Consider the following 16,213-nt stretch of genomic DNA (forward strand, 5'->3'; position numbering starts at 1 on the left):
ATCATCACATAATGTGGATTTTTTTGATATGGGTGGAAGTGGACCAAGTACCTTGAGGAGAACTGCAAGATAGTAGATCACAAGCCATCTCATGGCAACCAAGAACACATCACAAGTCCATCTTGACCCAACATCCTTATGACCCCCAAGGCATACATGTCATAATATCTCCCCTTATGACCCCCAAATGCATAAACAAAACTATGCAACAAGGGTCACATAAACAAACCCTTGAGATCACTCTCTTAAAGAGAGCCTTGGATACTCCCAAAACACAAGTAAATGCATATATATATATATTCACAAATAAAACAAAAGGGAAGAAAACAACTACATTCAAGCAATCTTTCAAAAACAAAGTTTCAACATACAAGTAAGAGATTGAACCAACCTTGAATCTGCCAAGGGTTTAGAAGGGATAGTTTGGAGAAGAGCAACCCAAATCCACACTTCTTTTCTTCCACACTTAGCCAAAAATTCTATCCTAAACTTGTTTTGAAAATTGCAAGATCTAGTCTCGAAAGATGGAGAGTGGGTGATTAACTTCCTAAGTCTCAATCCCTTGTCTAAGAAGGTGTCTCTCTCTTTCCAAACCTCTTGGGTAGAGTGAGAGCTCACATTGGTTGGTCTTCCCAAAGTCTTACACACTCCCTAACCAAGGCACCTCAAAAAAGGGAATGGAATGGGGAAAAGGAATGACACATACCAAGAAGGTTATCTAACCAAGGATGGCTCTCCTAAAGATGAAATTCGGCCATCTTGGGAAATTCACTTTTTGGGGAGGTTAAACAAGTCCTAGGGAGTGGACACATGGCCAAATTTGACCTTCATCCATAGGTACACCATATGGCCCACTAAAAATGCTCAAAAAATGACTCTAGGAGTTGGTTTAACCCTTTGAAAGTCCACCCAAAGTTTACCTACGGGTCAACTCTGAGTTGACCCTCCTAATGGCTCACTATCCTAGGTTTACTTGGGACCTTCAAGGAAAATTTGGAAATATAATCAAAAAGAGGCATGACAATGCCAACTCAACATACAATACATGTGTCAAGTGACACTACAAAAAGAATTCCACATCACAAATACACACATGGCAATTGTCCCTATTGAAATTTATATATTTAAACAAATTAATAAATACAATTTAACACACATGCAAACATTTATGTTTACGAATAAAATATGATACATATGGGGTGTTGTCTCTCCAAATAGACAACCCCTAGTTTTATGAATGTACATAGGTCTAGGCTTGATTCTCCATAATGTTTCCATGGTCACATGGATGATTTTCCTGCGCATCTCAATTACACATTAGTAATTTCCAAATAGCCTCATATAATATTAAACACATAAATAAGAATACAAATCAATCACTCTGCATACAATTGTCATCATACAAATCAATTTACCATATAACAAAGTAATCCACATAAGCAATTTATCATAATCCTCATAAATTTAATCCATTCATAAGATATGAATCATATTTCTAGCATCATAATAAAGTCTTGCAAATCAAATAAATGACATACAACATCTCAATGTTATCCTATCCTAGAATCATATAAAATTCTATATCCATAATGCATAGAAATGAAGCATCAATATATCAATGTTATCCCATCCTAGGGTCATATAAAGTTCTATATCCATAATGCATAAAAATAAAGCATCAATAATAGTTCCAACATGAAAATCACTAAAATGCTAGGATGGGTCGGGGTAGGGCCTCACATAGTTTTTCCATATTCTATTAGCCATTCTTCTACAAGTGTGTTTAGGACTTTTATTGGACATTGGCTTCAAAATATTTTCATCAATATCAATTATATACTTTAGTTTTATACTATAATTCTAGGATGTGTTAATATTGATGTGTGTTCTCGGTTTGCATTAAGTACATTTGGTTTATCATTGATTTTCATTTGTTTGTTTACATTAGGTTTATTTGGTTCATGTAATTGATCTAGTGTAGACAGTGTACCTTCTCCCATTTTTCTTGCTTCACATAGTCTTCTCATGAACTCCCTCTATCTTTCCTTTGCTACCTTTTGTGATTCGTTTGTTCCTCACTTACTCATTCCCATCTTTAATATCAATCATCACAAATAACATCATATGTGTTAGTAATTATTATACAAATTAAAAAAATAAATCATATCACAAAAAATATGAAATTCATTGAATTTAACAATCAAAGGTATTAAATAAAGTAAAAACATTGAAAAATTAAATTAGTTATACATTTGAATTATTTGATGTCATATAAAACAAAATAAACTCTTACATTGAGAATGTGATAGGTAAATAGAAATAGTTGAGTGGGACCTTCACAAATGTTTTTTGTGCTTTTTTGGCCATTGTAAATTTACTTTAACTCAACATCACGTGCACTGGTTACTTTTCCCTAACCCGTTCATATTTATGGCCCCTAAAATGATTGGGTGTTTGAATGGCATTGCAACATCTATAATATTAAAAATTGTATAGGTTTTTTGACACTATAGACCCAAACAAGATACTAGGACCTTTTTAGGGATAACAAGATGAATGGGTTAAGGAAACTTAACTTTTTCATGTTTTTGGTCCTAAACTTTTTCCTCCACCAAAGTGTTATAAAACAATGAGGGTAGGAGGGGTGGTGGAGAGAGAAAGAGAGGAGGGAAGTGGGAGAGAGGGGAAGCGAGATAGGGAAAGGGAGAGGAGAGGGAGATAGGTTGAGAGAGATAGAGAGAGAGGAGGAGAGTGGGAGAGAGTGGGGAAGAGAGGTGGAGAGAGAGGAGGGGAAGGGAGAGGAGGGATAGTAAAGTTGAGAAGAGAGGGGGGAAGGGAGAGGAGAGAGGGAGAGAGAGAGAGAGAGAGAGGGGGGGGAGAGGTGGAGAGAAAGAGGAGGGCAATGGTAGAGAGAGGGGTTGAGAAATAGAGAGAGACAGTGGGGGAGAGAGGTTGTGAGAGAGAGGAAGGGAAGGGAGAGAGAGAGAGAGAGAGAGAGAGAGAGAGAGAGAGAGGGGATGAGGGAAAGGAGGGGAGAGAGGTAAGAGAGGCAGACAAAGAGAAAGATATAGAGACAGAGAGACAAATAAATATAAAGATAGAGACATAGATAGAGATAAAGACAAAGAGACATACAAAGATAGAGACAAAACAAGGAAAGGAGAGGGGGGGAGAGAGGGGGAAGGGAGGTGGAAAGAGAGAGGGGAATACAGGTGGGGGAAGGGTGAGGATGGGGATAAAGGTTGAGAGAGAGAGAGAGGTTGAGAAAGAGAAAGATATGGGGGGGATGGAGAGGCAAGGGAGAGAGGTTGGAGAGAGATGGAGAGACATAGACAGATACTGAGAGAGAGGGGGGTTGAAAAATAAAAAGAGAGAGCGACGAAGGGAGAATATGGGAGAGAGGTTATGAAAGAGAAAGGGACAGAGGAGTGAAGGGAGAGGAGGGGAGAGAGGTTGAGAAAGAGAAAGAGAAAGAGAGAGGGGGAAGGGAGAGGATGAGGGAGAGTTTGGAGAGAGAGGGGAGAAGGGAGATAAGGGGGAGAGAGAGAGGTTGAGAAAGAGAAAGAGAGAGGGGAGAAGGTAGAGGAGGGGGAGAGAGGTTGAGAAAAAGAAAGGGAAATAGAGAGGGGGGAGGGAGAGGATGGGGGAGATTTTGGAGAGGGGAGATAAGGGAGATAAGGGGGGTAGAGAGAGAGAGAGAGAGAGAGAGAGAGAGAGAGAGAGAGATTTAAACTCCACATATCACATACAAGTTACTTTCCCTTAACCCATTTGTGTTGCTAGCCCCTAAAATGGTCACATGACCAAATGGGTTTGTAAAGTCTATATTGTTAAAAACCTGTATGGGTTTTTTAATCTAAAAACCACATATGGATTTTAGGCACTATAGACCCAAACTAAATGCAAGCACCTCTTTAGGAACAAAAATGCAAACAAGTTAAGAAAACTTAAATCCGTTAATGTTATTGGTCCTAAATTTTAGTGCTAGCATTTTGGCCTCCACCTAAGTGTTAGGATGCCAATCAAATTTGACCTTCATAGAAGATTTTTTGAATAGATTTTTTATGTGAGGAATATAGGTTTCATTAGGCACATATAATTAGGTATATTGTTAGAAATTTGAGTTGTTGTGCTATGTTGTCATTGATATTAACTTGTCTTGTGTTGTCAATGATGTCACTATATGTTATAGATGGTTAGGAAGTGAGTGTTTTGGTATTGTTGAGTGGTTTGGTGAAGATGTCGAGGTGTTTTCAAGAGGATGGTGTAGTAGACCTTTCAATAACCAAGAAAAAGAATTTAAAGTCCCTGTGGAAGAATGTTTTTCATCCCTTCGTTTTGTGAAGATAATGTGTTATGAGTGTGGATATAAGATTTATGTTCTTGTATATATTAGACTATCAATTTTACAGATCCTCTATTGCTGAGATGGTAGAATTGATTGTTGATGTTTCTGATATTGAGGTTGTCTATCAGAACTATCCCAAAGATTTCTTGGTGGAATCTAGATATGCGGCTTCAAGTGTTGCAATTTGGAGGACATATTTATGTGGTTTGTGTAGTTCTTCAATTCAGTCTTCAAGTGATGATTTGACTAGAAAGTGTAGTTATGATGTTCTAAGTTCAATGTTGTCAATTGGCTTCGTTTTCAATTTAGTATAGTGGTCTATCCTACTTGATCATATTCTTTTAGTCCAGGTTTTCTTTGGAGAATGAGTTTTATTAGTTTTTTGGGTCTCACCATGGCATGTCCATGTTTTGTAATTCACATTGGAGGTTTGTTTTGGGCTAACTAGTTGGCATGCTTTAATGTTTATCTACACGTTTTATTTGATGTCGACCTTCAAGGATGTATTAACATGTGTTGTTCATGGAAATAATTTGGAAAGAATGTGTTGTGATGTTTTTGGGTCCTTGCTATCTCCTAGTGTGGACCAAAATGAATTTTTTAGGTCCAGGTGGCCACATTTATTGAATATTATTTATTTTGTTTGTGGCTAACCTAGTTAAGGGTTTTAATGAATATTTTTGTATATAAAGAAGTGAAAATGTGTGAGTGATGGTATGAGATGTGTCTAAATTGACAAGCAGTGGATGTGAATGATTTGCAAGTACATTTGATGTTAGAGATGTGTGAAAGTCAGTTGTGAAGAGCTTTTATTATGATATCTTCAATGTGACAATGTTTTGAGATCATATTTGAAGTCACACATGTTTACATGATATTGGTAGCTTGACAAAATGGTTCAAGGATAATTTCATGGTTAGGAGATATTTTGTTTTCAATTCAACTATTTCTTTCTCTGTCGAAGAACAATGAGTCTCTTGACAGCTTTCTATATCTTTCCCTAAGATAGTGTGTTTCAGTTCTACAAGTCATTTGTATCTAGCCCTAAGATTGTGCACGTTAGTTTTGCAAGTTTTCTTAGGAGTAGTAGGTTCTAGAGGCAACATTGTAATAAATTATATTCGCATTTTGTGTGATTCTTACCATGGTTTTTTCTTGCTTAGTTTTTTCCGTGTAAATCTGGTGTTCATGTGTTTGATGTGTTTTGTGCTTTGTGCTTTCATAGTTTATTACTCCTATGATTAGATGGTTGACGTTTAAATTTTGAAGCTTAGAAATTATTTTTTAGGTCCAGATTAATTCACCCCCACTCTTAGTCCTATTGTATGTTCAATAATTGGTATCAAAGCAAGGTTTCTCTTAGAAGCATAACCACTTGAGGAAGATTTAGGATGGCAATGTTGGCAGCAATAATGAAAGAAAACTGAGAGGGGGGGTGAATTAGTTTTCATTGGATTATCAAACTTAACCTCAAATGCAAATCTGATAAACCGCAGTAACAACAAAGATAGAAAATTGATAGCATAACACACAACACTAAGATTTTGGCATGGAAAACCCGGTTAAGAAAAAAAACACGATGGGAACCTACCCACAATAAGATGATACTCTGTAGCAGTATGTATAAATATTACAATGGGGAATGCACATGCATTCAGATTCGGTACCCAGATCTCACTGCTCAAGATATAATAACTCGAAAGGTTAAAACCCTCAAGGAAGGTTCACTACCTTACAAGGAAGTCTCACTGACTTACAAAATATTTGGACAACAATCTGGAATGAAATAAATTAAAAGAATAGCATCTGCAAGTGCCCGATGATAATTCTGATTAAGCATATTTGTCTTCTCTACAACACTTGAATCTCTGCTCAATCACAATACCAAAGGATATATTCGTGTGTTCACATCTTTACCATTCTCTGATAATGTAGACACTACATCAACACTCAAATTACATGACTAAATCATCTATATATACCGATCATCAACCTTGGCAACAAGGTCGGCTAAACCCTCATCTCACAATTATAAAATTATATCACCCTATACAAAGATTGACCATCAGACCAATATAATGATATACATGACATAACATGGACCTAAACCAAATCTCCAAACATGTATCACCACCTTAAATCTCACCAAGATCAACCGCAACACACTACAACACCAAGAATATCGTATAACATGAAGAATATCATCAGATCAACAAAATCACCAAGAACGCGCTAAAAAATCAACGCGGACCACAAAAACAAATAGAACACGATCTGAAAACACCAATGAGCACATTAGAACCATCCGCAATAGCTGCACCAACACCACTTATCAAATCTTCATCGATCAACACCTGAAAATCAAGAACACTCAAACAACAGCAACTCAAATTAGAAAGATATCTTGTGAAGCACCAAATCACAAACCAACTAAAATGTAGATACACATGAACACCCAAAACATTCTCCCAAAATTGCAGCATGAGATCTAATCACACCGGAATATACCAGAGGAAATACCGAACTCTACAAAGTACTAATTAGAAAAACCAAACTACAAACCGAATCATATGATATGATCAATTAAGCTTATGGATCACTAAAACCAATACATAAAGATATAATGATACTATAAATACTCCATATACCGAACCATGATCCCAATAAACCAATCTGCAACCACCAGAGCAATAAATTGTATGAATATGTTGACATCAAGGATGACAACATATCCTAGCAGCAACAATGTCCAAGAGGCACAGGATTACACCTTCAAGGCTCTAAATTTTGATGACACAAATTATGTTTATTAGAGAGAAAGGATGGAATATCATTTAGTAACTATGCCAATTGTAATATGGGAAAGCATAAAGAAGGATTATGTTGGTCCTTAAAATGGTCCTACAACCAGATTAAATCAAAGCACGTGAGAATAATAAAAATGCTATTATTGTAATTATCACTTGTTTGAATGATGTAGTATTTAGGAAAGTTACATGTGCAATGTCAACTAAAGAAATTTGGGAAAAGTTGAAGAGTGTATTTGAAGGTGATGAAAAGACAAAGCAAGTCAATATTACAAATCTAAAGTACAAGTTTGAGAATGTAATAAAGTCTGATGATCAAAACTTTGAACGATATATTTATCGAGTGAATGAAACTGTAAAGGCTCCTAGAAGTATTGGTGCCACACTAGAAAAAAGTGAAGTTGCATGGAAGATAATGGAAACATTGTCTAAAAGCTATAAACTTAAGAAGTATGCTATTGAGGAAAGTCATGACATGAATGAGTACATTATGGATCAACTCCTTGGTTCACACTTTTCCTTTGAGATTGTTGAATTGGATAAAATCAGAAAGGAAAGGAATGAAGCAGCATTAAAAGTTACAAAGAAGCCTGAAGAAGGACCAAAAGAAAATGAAGACATGGATGAGATTGAAGCAAAATTTGTGAGAAGATCGAAGAAAGGAACTAGGAAGTACAGAGGTAAGTTACCCCTAAAAATTTTTAAATATGGAAGAATTGGTCATTATGCTTCTAGATGTATTTATAAAGAATATTATGGTGGAAGACCTAATGATGATAACAAAGGAAAGGAAAACTACATAGGGAGTAACAAAGATATGAGAAGAGATGACATGGATAAGAAAAAGAACATTTTTTATTCAACAAATGCCTAATCCTTTGAAGAAGAAGATGACAATAACTCAAATGATGAATCTTTGTTCTTGTGCTATAGAATAAAAAGAATGATGAGTGGTCTAGAAGTTTTGAAGATGTAAACAACAAAGAGAAACCAATAAGTGTGTAGACTACACTACATGCAAAAGTGGAACCAATAGTGTGGATCATTGACTCCGGATATTCAAGCCATATGATTGGTGATAGAGATTAATTAACCTCAATAAATATGATGGTAGATTGGTTAATTTTGTAGTAGAAGGAGCTACGCCTATTTATGGAAAATGAGGCATCTCTATTAATGGTAAGCATAAAATAGATGATTTTTATTATGTTAAATGTCTAAGACATAATCTTTTGAGTGTGAGTCAGATGTGTAGAAAAGATTATATTTCATGGGTTTGGATGTGAAATCATAAAAAAAAATCTAGAAGATTAGTTGTAGAAGGTACAAGGAGTAATGGCAATGTTTACTATGTAAGTGATAACAATGGAGACGGTTGTTTGTTGGAAAAAAGTGGTGAATGTTGGTTTGGAACAAAGTAAAACTTTGACAATATGGTAAAGATTAGCTCTAATCATGTTGTGAGAGATTTACCAAAGATTATCAAACTTGTTGATACTATGTGCAAGGAATGTCAGCTGGGAAAACAAACAAAGAGGAAATTCATAAACAAGGAATATGCTCCTTCATAGTGTTTGGAGTTGATTCATAGAGATCTATGTGGACCAACAAGGATAAAAGAACTAAGAGGAGAAATGTATTTTATGTTACTTATTGATGAATACTCTAGAATGACATGGGTTACTTTTTTAAGAGAAAGTTTGAAGCATTAGAAAGATTTAAAGTATTCAAGTAAATGATTGTGATTAAATAGATGGTAGAATCAAATGTCTACGATATAATAGAGGATGAGTGTTTACATCAAATGAGTTCAATAATTTTTGTGAATAACATGGTATTAGGAGGTATTTTCTCTACTTAGAGGACTCCTCAATAGAATGGTTTAGTTAAAAAACAAAATAGGATTGTTGTTGAGATGGTTAGAACTATGTTAAAAGATGCTAACTTGCCTAATCTATATTGGAAAGAAGTTGTGCATATTATTGTTTATCTTCTTAAAAAATTACAAATTAGAGTGAATCACACAAAGACACCTTATGAACTTTGAAATGGAAGACCTCCTATAGTTAAGTAATTCAAAATATTTGGAATCTAGTGCTACATAAATAGAGATGAATATGATCAGAGGCAAGTTTGATGCAAGAGAAGATGAAGGAATATTTTTGGTATTTTATAAATAGCAAGGATTACCAGTGTTATAATAAGAGGTTGTAGAAGACTGTGCAAAGTGCAAATGTGAAAGTTCCTAAAGAATGAAATCAAATTGAGATTGCATCTGAACTTGACATTGAGATAGATATTATGTCAATTATTGTAGAAAATAAAGTTGATCTATAGGAGGGAGAGACTAACACAGAAGAAGTACATGAACTAGCTCCTAAATTACTAGAAATGTATGTACGAAAGGACCACTTAGAAGATCATATCATTAGAGATGAATGTTAGACACAATGTACCACTGAGAGGGGGGTGAATCAATGGTATTCAATCTTTTCCCTTTAACTATCCTATGTGTGTATACCGATAATCAGATCTAAAAGAAAGAAAACTTACCGGTTAGAGGAGAGACCAACATAAATGCAATCACACATGAAAGGGATTTCTCATAACACCACCATATACGAGAAAAACCCAAGATGGGAAAAACCTCAGTGAGAAATGTTGTTGGAGTCTATTGCTCCAATTCAGCCTCACAATGAAACTTTGTTTAGGGCACCAAACGAAGGAGAACCTACCCCTGATTTAGGGCACCAACCCAAGGAGCTACAACCCCTGCACCGAGCTCCAACTCAGTGGTCTACTATGAGTATATTCAAATACAAAAGTAATAGTCTTGTTACAAATGAATTTTGTAACTCTTCTTCATATCTCTATAGTGGATCTTCTATCCAGTTCACTATCGATTCTCTTCTCAACCTCCCATTGTTGCAACCTTACTCTTTGTTGTACCTACACTGGTTCAGTATCTTCTTCTTCTTTGTCGATTCTATCTTCTCTCAGCAACTGTGTTTCTCTCCACCGGTACTACACTCTTACGGTTCTCTTCTTGCCTTCTCTATAATCCTCTGCAACTCTTATGTGTCGCTTGGGTCACTATCGGTTCTCTCTTCTATCAAACTCAACGGATGACTATCGGTTCCTCACTATTGCTGGTTGAACCCTTCAATCTGATTCTCTCTCTCACTCAAACTCTTCTCTCATACTTGTTGAGAAATTGACTAATTTCTTCTCACATGCAGCTCAACACTCTCTCATTCAACAACAACCTTCATTGATTTTGGCTTCCATATTTATAAACTAGTTTTCCCGCCAAAAGCCAATTCAAATTTTAGGCAGTTAGGGTTTCCTTATCCACCTCGAGGCAAACCAAATCCAATCAGATCTCATCCAATCTGATCGCCTAGATTGATCAACTGTAACTCATCAATCAATCCTACCATTGTCGTTCCTTCCTGATCACGCCTTCTATTTTTGGCAATCTTCTTTTAACCTGTTAGCGTATTTATTGGTTGATCACCAAGAATGGTTTTACAGTATTCTTCACCTACCTTGATCTACTCAAATAGTCTGTATTGGAACTCGACTGTGCATCTGACCTCAAGCTGCAAACCCCTATTGCACATCCCGTGAATCTCGCAGTGGACATAAATATCAACCTATCACCATCTACCTCACCGACACATCACACCGACCTGTGCATGCTTGCCACTTCACCTCCACGTCCTCTTTTTTAGCATCCACCTTTGCTAGGTAATTTGTGTTGGTCACCGACCAACACACAATACTAGATTCACCTAGCAGTTCACAAGGCTTGTCGGTTATACCCTAACCGGTCTGCAATCAACCTTGCACCATGCTTCTCTTCTGGTAGAACACTCAATCGGTCAACACATTTGCTAGCCTACCTTATGCACATCTTTATCAGATGGGAGTCTTCTGCATTTCCACTGTGTCTGCATTATCGGTAGACATAATTACTGGTAAACACCTTGATGACACCATGTCATCAACCTTCAATAAAATCCATCTTCAATCCAGCAATGTCCTCTGTCTATAGTTGTTCCAGCTTTTCCTTCTTCATCCTTAGCCTGGACATCATCTCAATTAGTTTGTCAAAGTGATAAACCCATCACTTCTTCAACTATTCCTTTTATGTCCTGGTGGCACAACATGACAACCCTTTCTGATTCGGTGCACATCTCTGATTTCATGCACCTGAGGCATCTTTTTGTTTCATCGGTGGATTTTGGTGTGAGCCTTCAAACACTTTCCTTTAACTCTTATGTCTTATCTCACAGAACTATGATGCACACTTTGCATAATAGGAGATAATCTCCACTTACCGGTGGTAGTGGATCCTTGTCATTTGCATCCTTCAATGCACTCATGTGGCTTCCCTGTTTGTGCAACATATCTACAAACAGACACATGTGATCCAGTTGGGCAACACTCACTGTTAGTCATCTCTTCACTATTAGGATTCCCAAAGATACTGAGAGGGGGGGAGGGGGGGGGGGGGGGTGAATCAGTATCTGACTGGTTAGATAATTTTCTCAACTTAAAAAATGAAAAGCATATTAAGATTGTGTACTGGTAAACCAAAAATAATGCAACAAATAAGAACAACAACCACAACATGAAAAGCACACCATAACATAGTGTTTTAATGAGGAAACCTAGTGTGGGAAAAACCTCGGTGACATTTGTGACCCACAATATTCACTTACTAGCCAATAAGAGAATATTACTACTTACAATAGGGGCCTGCACATGCAGGAAGGCCAAGTGCCTAGAGCTCACTACTCAATTAAAAAACAAGTCACACTGACTTACAAAAATGGATTATACTAATCCAATGTCTTGTACTGCTTCAAATCAACATCTACTATGCTAGATTCAGTACCGGTTTAAGCTCTGCAATATACATAAACCCTTATCCAATCATTCACATATTAGGTCTACTACCTTCTTTTCATACTTCGCATATCTATTATCTATATCCTAAATGATCTATAATGATCCCATACATATATGAGTTATTTTACAATCCGCCATGTCGACTTACAAAAGATTTTACAATTAATTACAAAATATATTTATACAAAATTCTTGTTGGCCAATGTGTCGGTGATCAATCTTTCTGGTGTCGTTGAACTATATGTCGATGTAGAGTCTGTCGGTGCCAGTGCCTGTGTCTTCCTATCGATATCACATGATTGTAAGGTTGCCATCAATTGATGGTTTTGATACTTAATGTAAGTACAAATGCCAAGCTAATAAGATGAGAGGGGGGGTGAATCATACAAACTTAATCTTCCATAAAAACATCAGATTCAACCTCGATAACATATATTTCAGTAATGTATCCAAAACTACTAAACATGCAAACTCAAAAGCATATAAACATCATAGCACTCATAACACCAGATTTAACGTGGAAACCCAAATAGGGAAAAACCACTGTGGGATTTTTGACCCACTAATAAATATACACTTCTAGAGTATGCTCGGTTAAAAGCAAATCATGTTAAAGATTACAAACACATTGCTAGATGTGACCCGGTTAAGGGATTTCCCTCAGATCTGTTAGGATCTTCACCTTGTTAGAAGTGACCTTGTTAAAGGATTTCAAACACTCAATCAGAATGTCACCTTGCTAGAGGGTTTTACAAATAAGACTGTTAGATCCACTCGGTTAAGAGATTTTCCTTCACTTCACAAAATAACAGTAATAAAAATCTATCTGCAACTTTACATCTAAGATGCTAAAGCAGATTCTTATTTGCTCAATACAATATAGACATAGAACTAATCTTGTCCATCTACTGGGCTCTATACTATGTTATTCAAAATAGGTCTTCAAGCTTCAGTTCTTGGTAATCACTATGTAGCATCCCTATGCATACACTTGCCCGCATGCATTGTTTAACAACAATTCCTTATTTATAAACAATTTGCCAACCGCTTAATCTCCTTGATCACATTTCCCATGATGAATCATAGCCATCATATCTTCAAACTTTGTTTAGGTTCAATGTATTCGCCGATCTGAAAACATGTTACCCTGCCTTGGAACTTGCATACATTTCTTGGAACTTGTGCTAGGGTATTGCAGTTCAATCTGAGCTATAGATCTTCCTGCCGATTTTTCTTTGCCATAGATTCTTTAACAAACTTCATTCACAGCATACCAATCATTTAATCATAGCCAGCTCATCAACTTCCTTCATTAAATAATGCAGGTAACCATTTAATGCATTCTGTTATTACTCAGTTGCAACTTGATAAATACTAAACTTCACTCAGTAGACATTTCACCTTCATTAACCGATAGCGATAACCTTAGGGTTTACCGACTAGGTTCCTTAGGGTTTACCGACTAGGTTCTTTGCTCGGTAACATAGTATAGTATTAACCTTACAATCAATAACATATGTATGATATCAAAACAATCTAAACAACATGATCTCATCATTGTCTAACTCGGTAATAGTTGCCCATTGAATAACTTATTTCTCCCCTTATTCATCATATTCTTTCTGTGTCTTTTACTGACATCTTTATACTCATCAAATCATACTTCTCAAGCTATGGAAACATTATACTAAATTAGAAAATCAATTTCTTGACATCAATGACAAAATAATAATATTAAGACAGTAATCATCCTTAATCAGTTATATCCATAATCATCAACAACCTTCTCAATATCCTTATTGAAATGCCAACAATCTCCACTTGTTTGTTATATTGCCAACAATCTCCCCCTTTGGCATTAATGGCAAAACCAATTGATTTGACCTAATTGATTCGGATTGTTGTGAGATTCTGAAATGCTAAAATGATCTCCTTCTGTCATCAAAATTCTCCCCCATACATTAGTCTTCGCTTCTTTTCTCTTTGGTCTTCTTTTTCTTCAGTCTTCTCCCCCTTTGACAACAATGCCAAAAAGTAAAGAACTAAAACATAATTTCTTCCTGTATGAAGTGAATTCCTGTTGTTATGTGTCATCTTAGTCTTGGTCAGAGCATTTTGTCTTCAATTCCTATTCCCTATATTTGTTTCCTGCACACCTTTAGAAAACATCCTAAAGTGTGTAAATCAACATCAACTCCTAAAAATATTCTGTAGAGTCATCGAATTGATGCCTTCACCGAACTCGGTTAGTGAGTAGAAGATAGGGGTAGGACCCCTAACTTACTTCTGAGATACTCAAAAGTGTCCCTTGGTAGTAGCTTGGTGAAGATATCTGCTATTTGTTCCTTTGTACTAACATACGCCAACACCACTTTCTTCTCTTGAGATTCTTCTCTAAGATAATAATATTTGATAGAGATGTGCTTTGTCTTAGAGTGCATAACAGGATTCTTTGAAATGTTAATGGCATTAGTATTCTCACAGAATATAGTTACTGGCTCCGTAACTTTCTCATTTATACCTTCCAACAGTTGTTTGATCCATGCTATGTTGGTACAATTTAATGCTGCAGCAATGTATTCAGCTTCTGTTGTTGACTGTGAAACACATCCTTGTTTCTTGCTAAGCCAACTCACTAGTCTTTCTCCTAAAAAGAAAGCTCCTCCACTTGTGCTTTTCTTGTCATCAATGTTGCCTACCCAATCAGCATCAGTATAAACTTTTAAATCAAAATCATTTCTTTTCTGATATACTAAGCCATAATCCTCAATGCCTTTCAAGTATCTGAAAATTCTCTTGATTGTTGTCATGTGTGTTTCCTTAGGATCTGCAGAGAATCTTGCAACTATACCTACTGTATGTGCTATGTCTAGTCTATTGTGAACAACATATTGTAGCTTTCCAATCATGGATCGGTAAAGTGTCTCATCAACAGATGCAGATTCATCATTCTTTGATAATTTACAGTTGGTAGTCATAAGAGTACTTACTGGTTTTGAATCCTCCATTCCAAATTTCTTCAAGATTTCCTTTATCTACTTGGATTGAGTAATGAAAATCTCATTTTTCATTTGCAGTATCTGTAAACCTATAAAGTACTTTATCTCACCGATTAATGACATCTCAAATTCTTTGCTCATTTCATTTCCAAAGTTCTTGCATAAAGAGTCATTTCCACAAAAGATAATATCATCAAGAAATATGGCTGAGATCAGTATTCCATTTTCATCATTCTTCATGTAGATATTGTTGTTTTCACTTGTTCTTATAAAACCAATCTTGATTAAATAAGAGTGCAATCTTTCATACCATGCTCTAGGTGCTTGTTTCAAACCATATAAAGCTTTGTTCAATTTACGTACCTGATCTTCATTCTTGTTTTCAATAAATCCTTCAGGTTGTTCAATAAAAACTTCTTCTTCTAATATACCATTCAGAAATGCAGATTTGACATCCATTTGATATACCTTGAAATTTTTGTAAGCAACATATGCCAACAATGTTCTTACTCCTTCTAGTCTAGCCACAGGTGCAAAAGTTTCACCATAATCAATTCCTTCTTCTTGAGCATAACCTTTGCAAACTAGTCTAGCTTTATTTCGAATGACCTCTCCTTTTTCATTCAACTTGTTTCTGAAAAATCTACTTTGTACTGATTACATTTTTGTCCTTCTATCTTGGAATTAGTGTCCATGTGTCATTCTTCTCGATTTGATCAATCTCTTTTGTCATAGCATTTATCCAATCTTCACTGTTAAATGCATCTTTCACTATTCTTGGTTCAAATTCAGATATGAGACATGTATTTTGTCTCAATTTGTTCCTTTTCATCACTGGATCATCCTTATCTCCTATAATCTAACTTGATGCATGATGTCTTCTAACATACTTGGCTAATATAGGCTCGATACGCTCTGTATGATCTTCTTCATCACTCGGTAACTGGATATTCTCTTCATTTTCTTCAACAGTTCTCTCGGTAAGACTTGTTGGTTGAACATAGACAAATTCATCATAATCTTCTAGTTCTTTGGAGTTTTCTTCATCATTTGTTTCTGCATATTCATCAATTTTCACATTTGCACTTTCTACTATTTTGTTAGATGATTTGATCAGACATTTAAATGCTTTACTTCTAGAA

The sequence above is a fragment of the Cryptomeria japonica genome, chromosome 3, assembly GCF_030272615.1.
Source record: "Cryptomeria japonica chromosome 3, Sugi_1.0, whole genome shotgun sequence".
NCBI classification, from domain to species: Eukaryota; Viridiplantae; Streptophyta; class Pinopsida; order Cupressales; family Cupressaceae; genus Cryptomeria; species Cryptomeria japonica.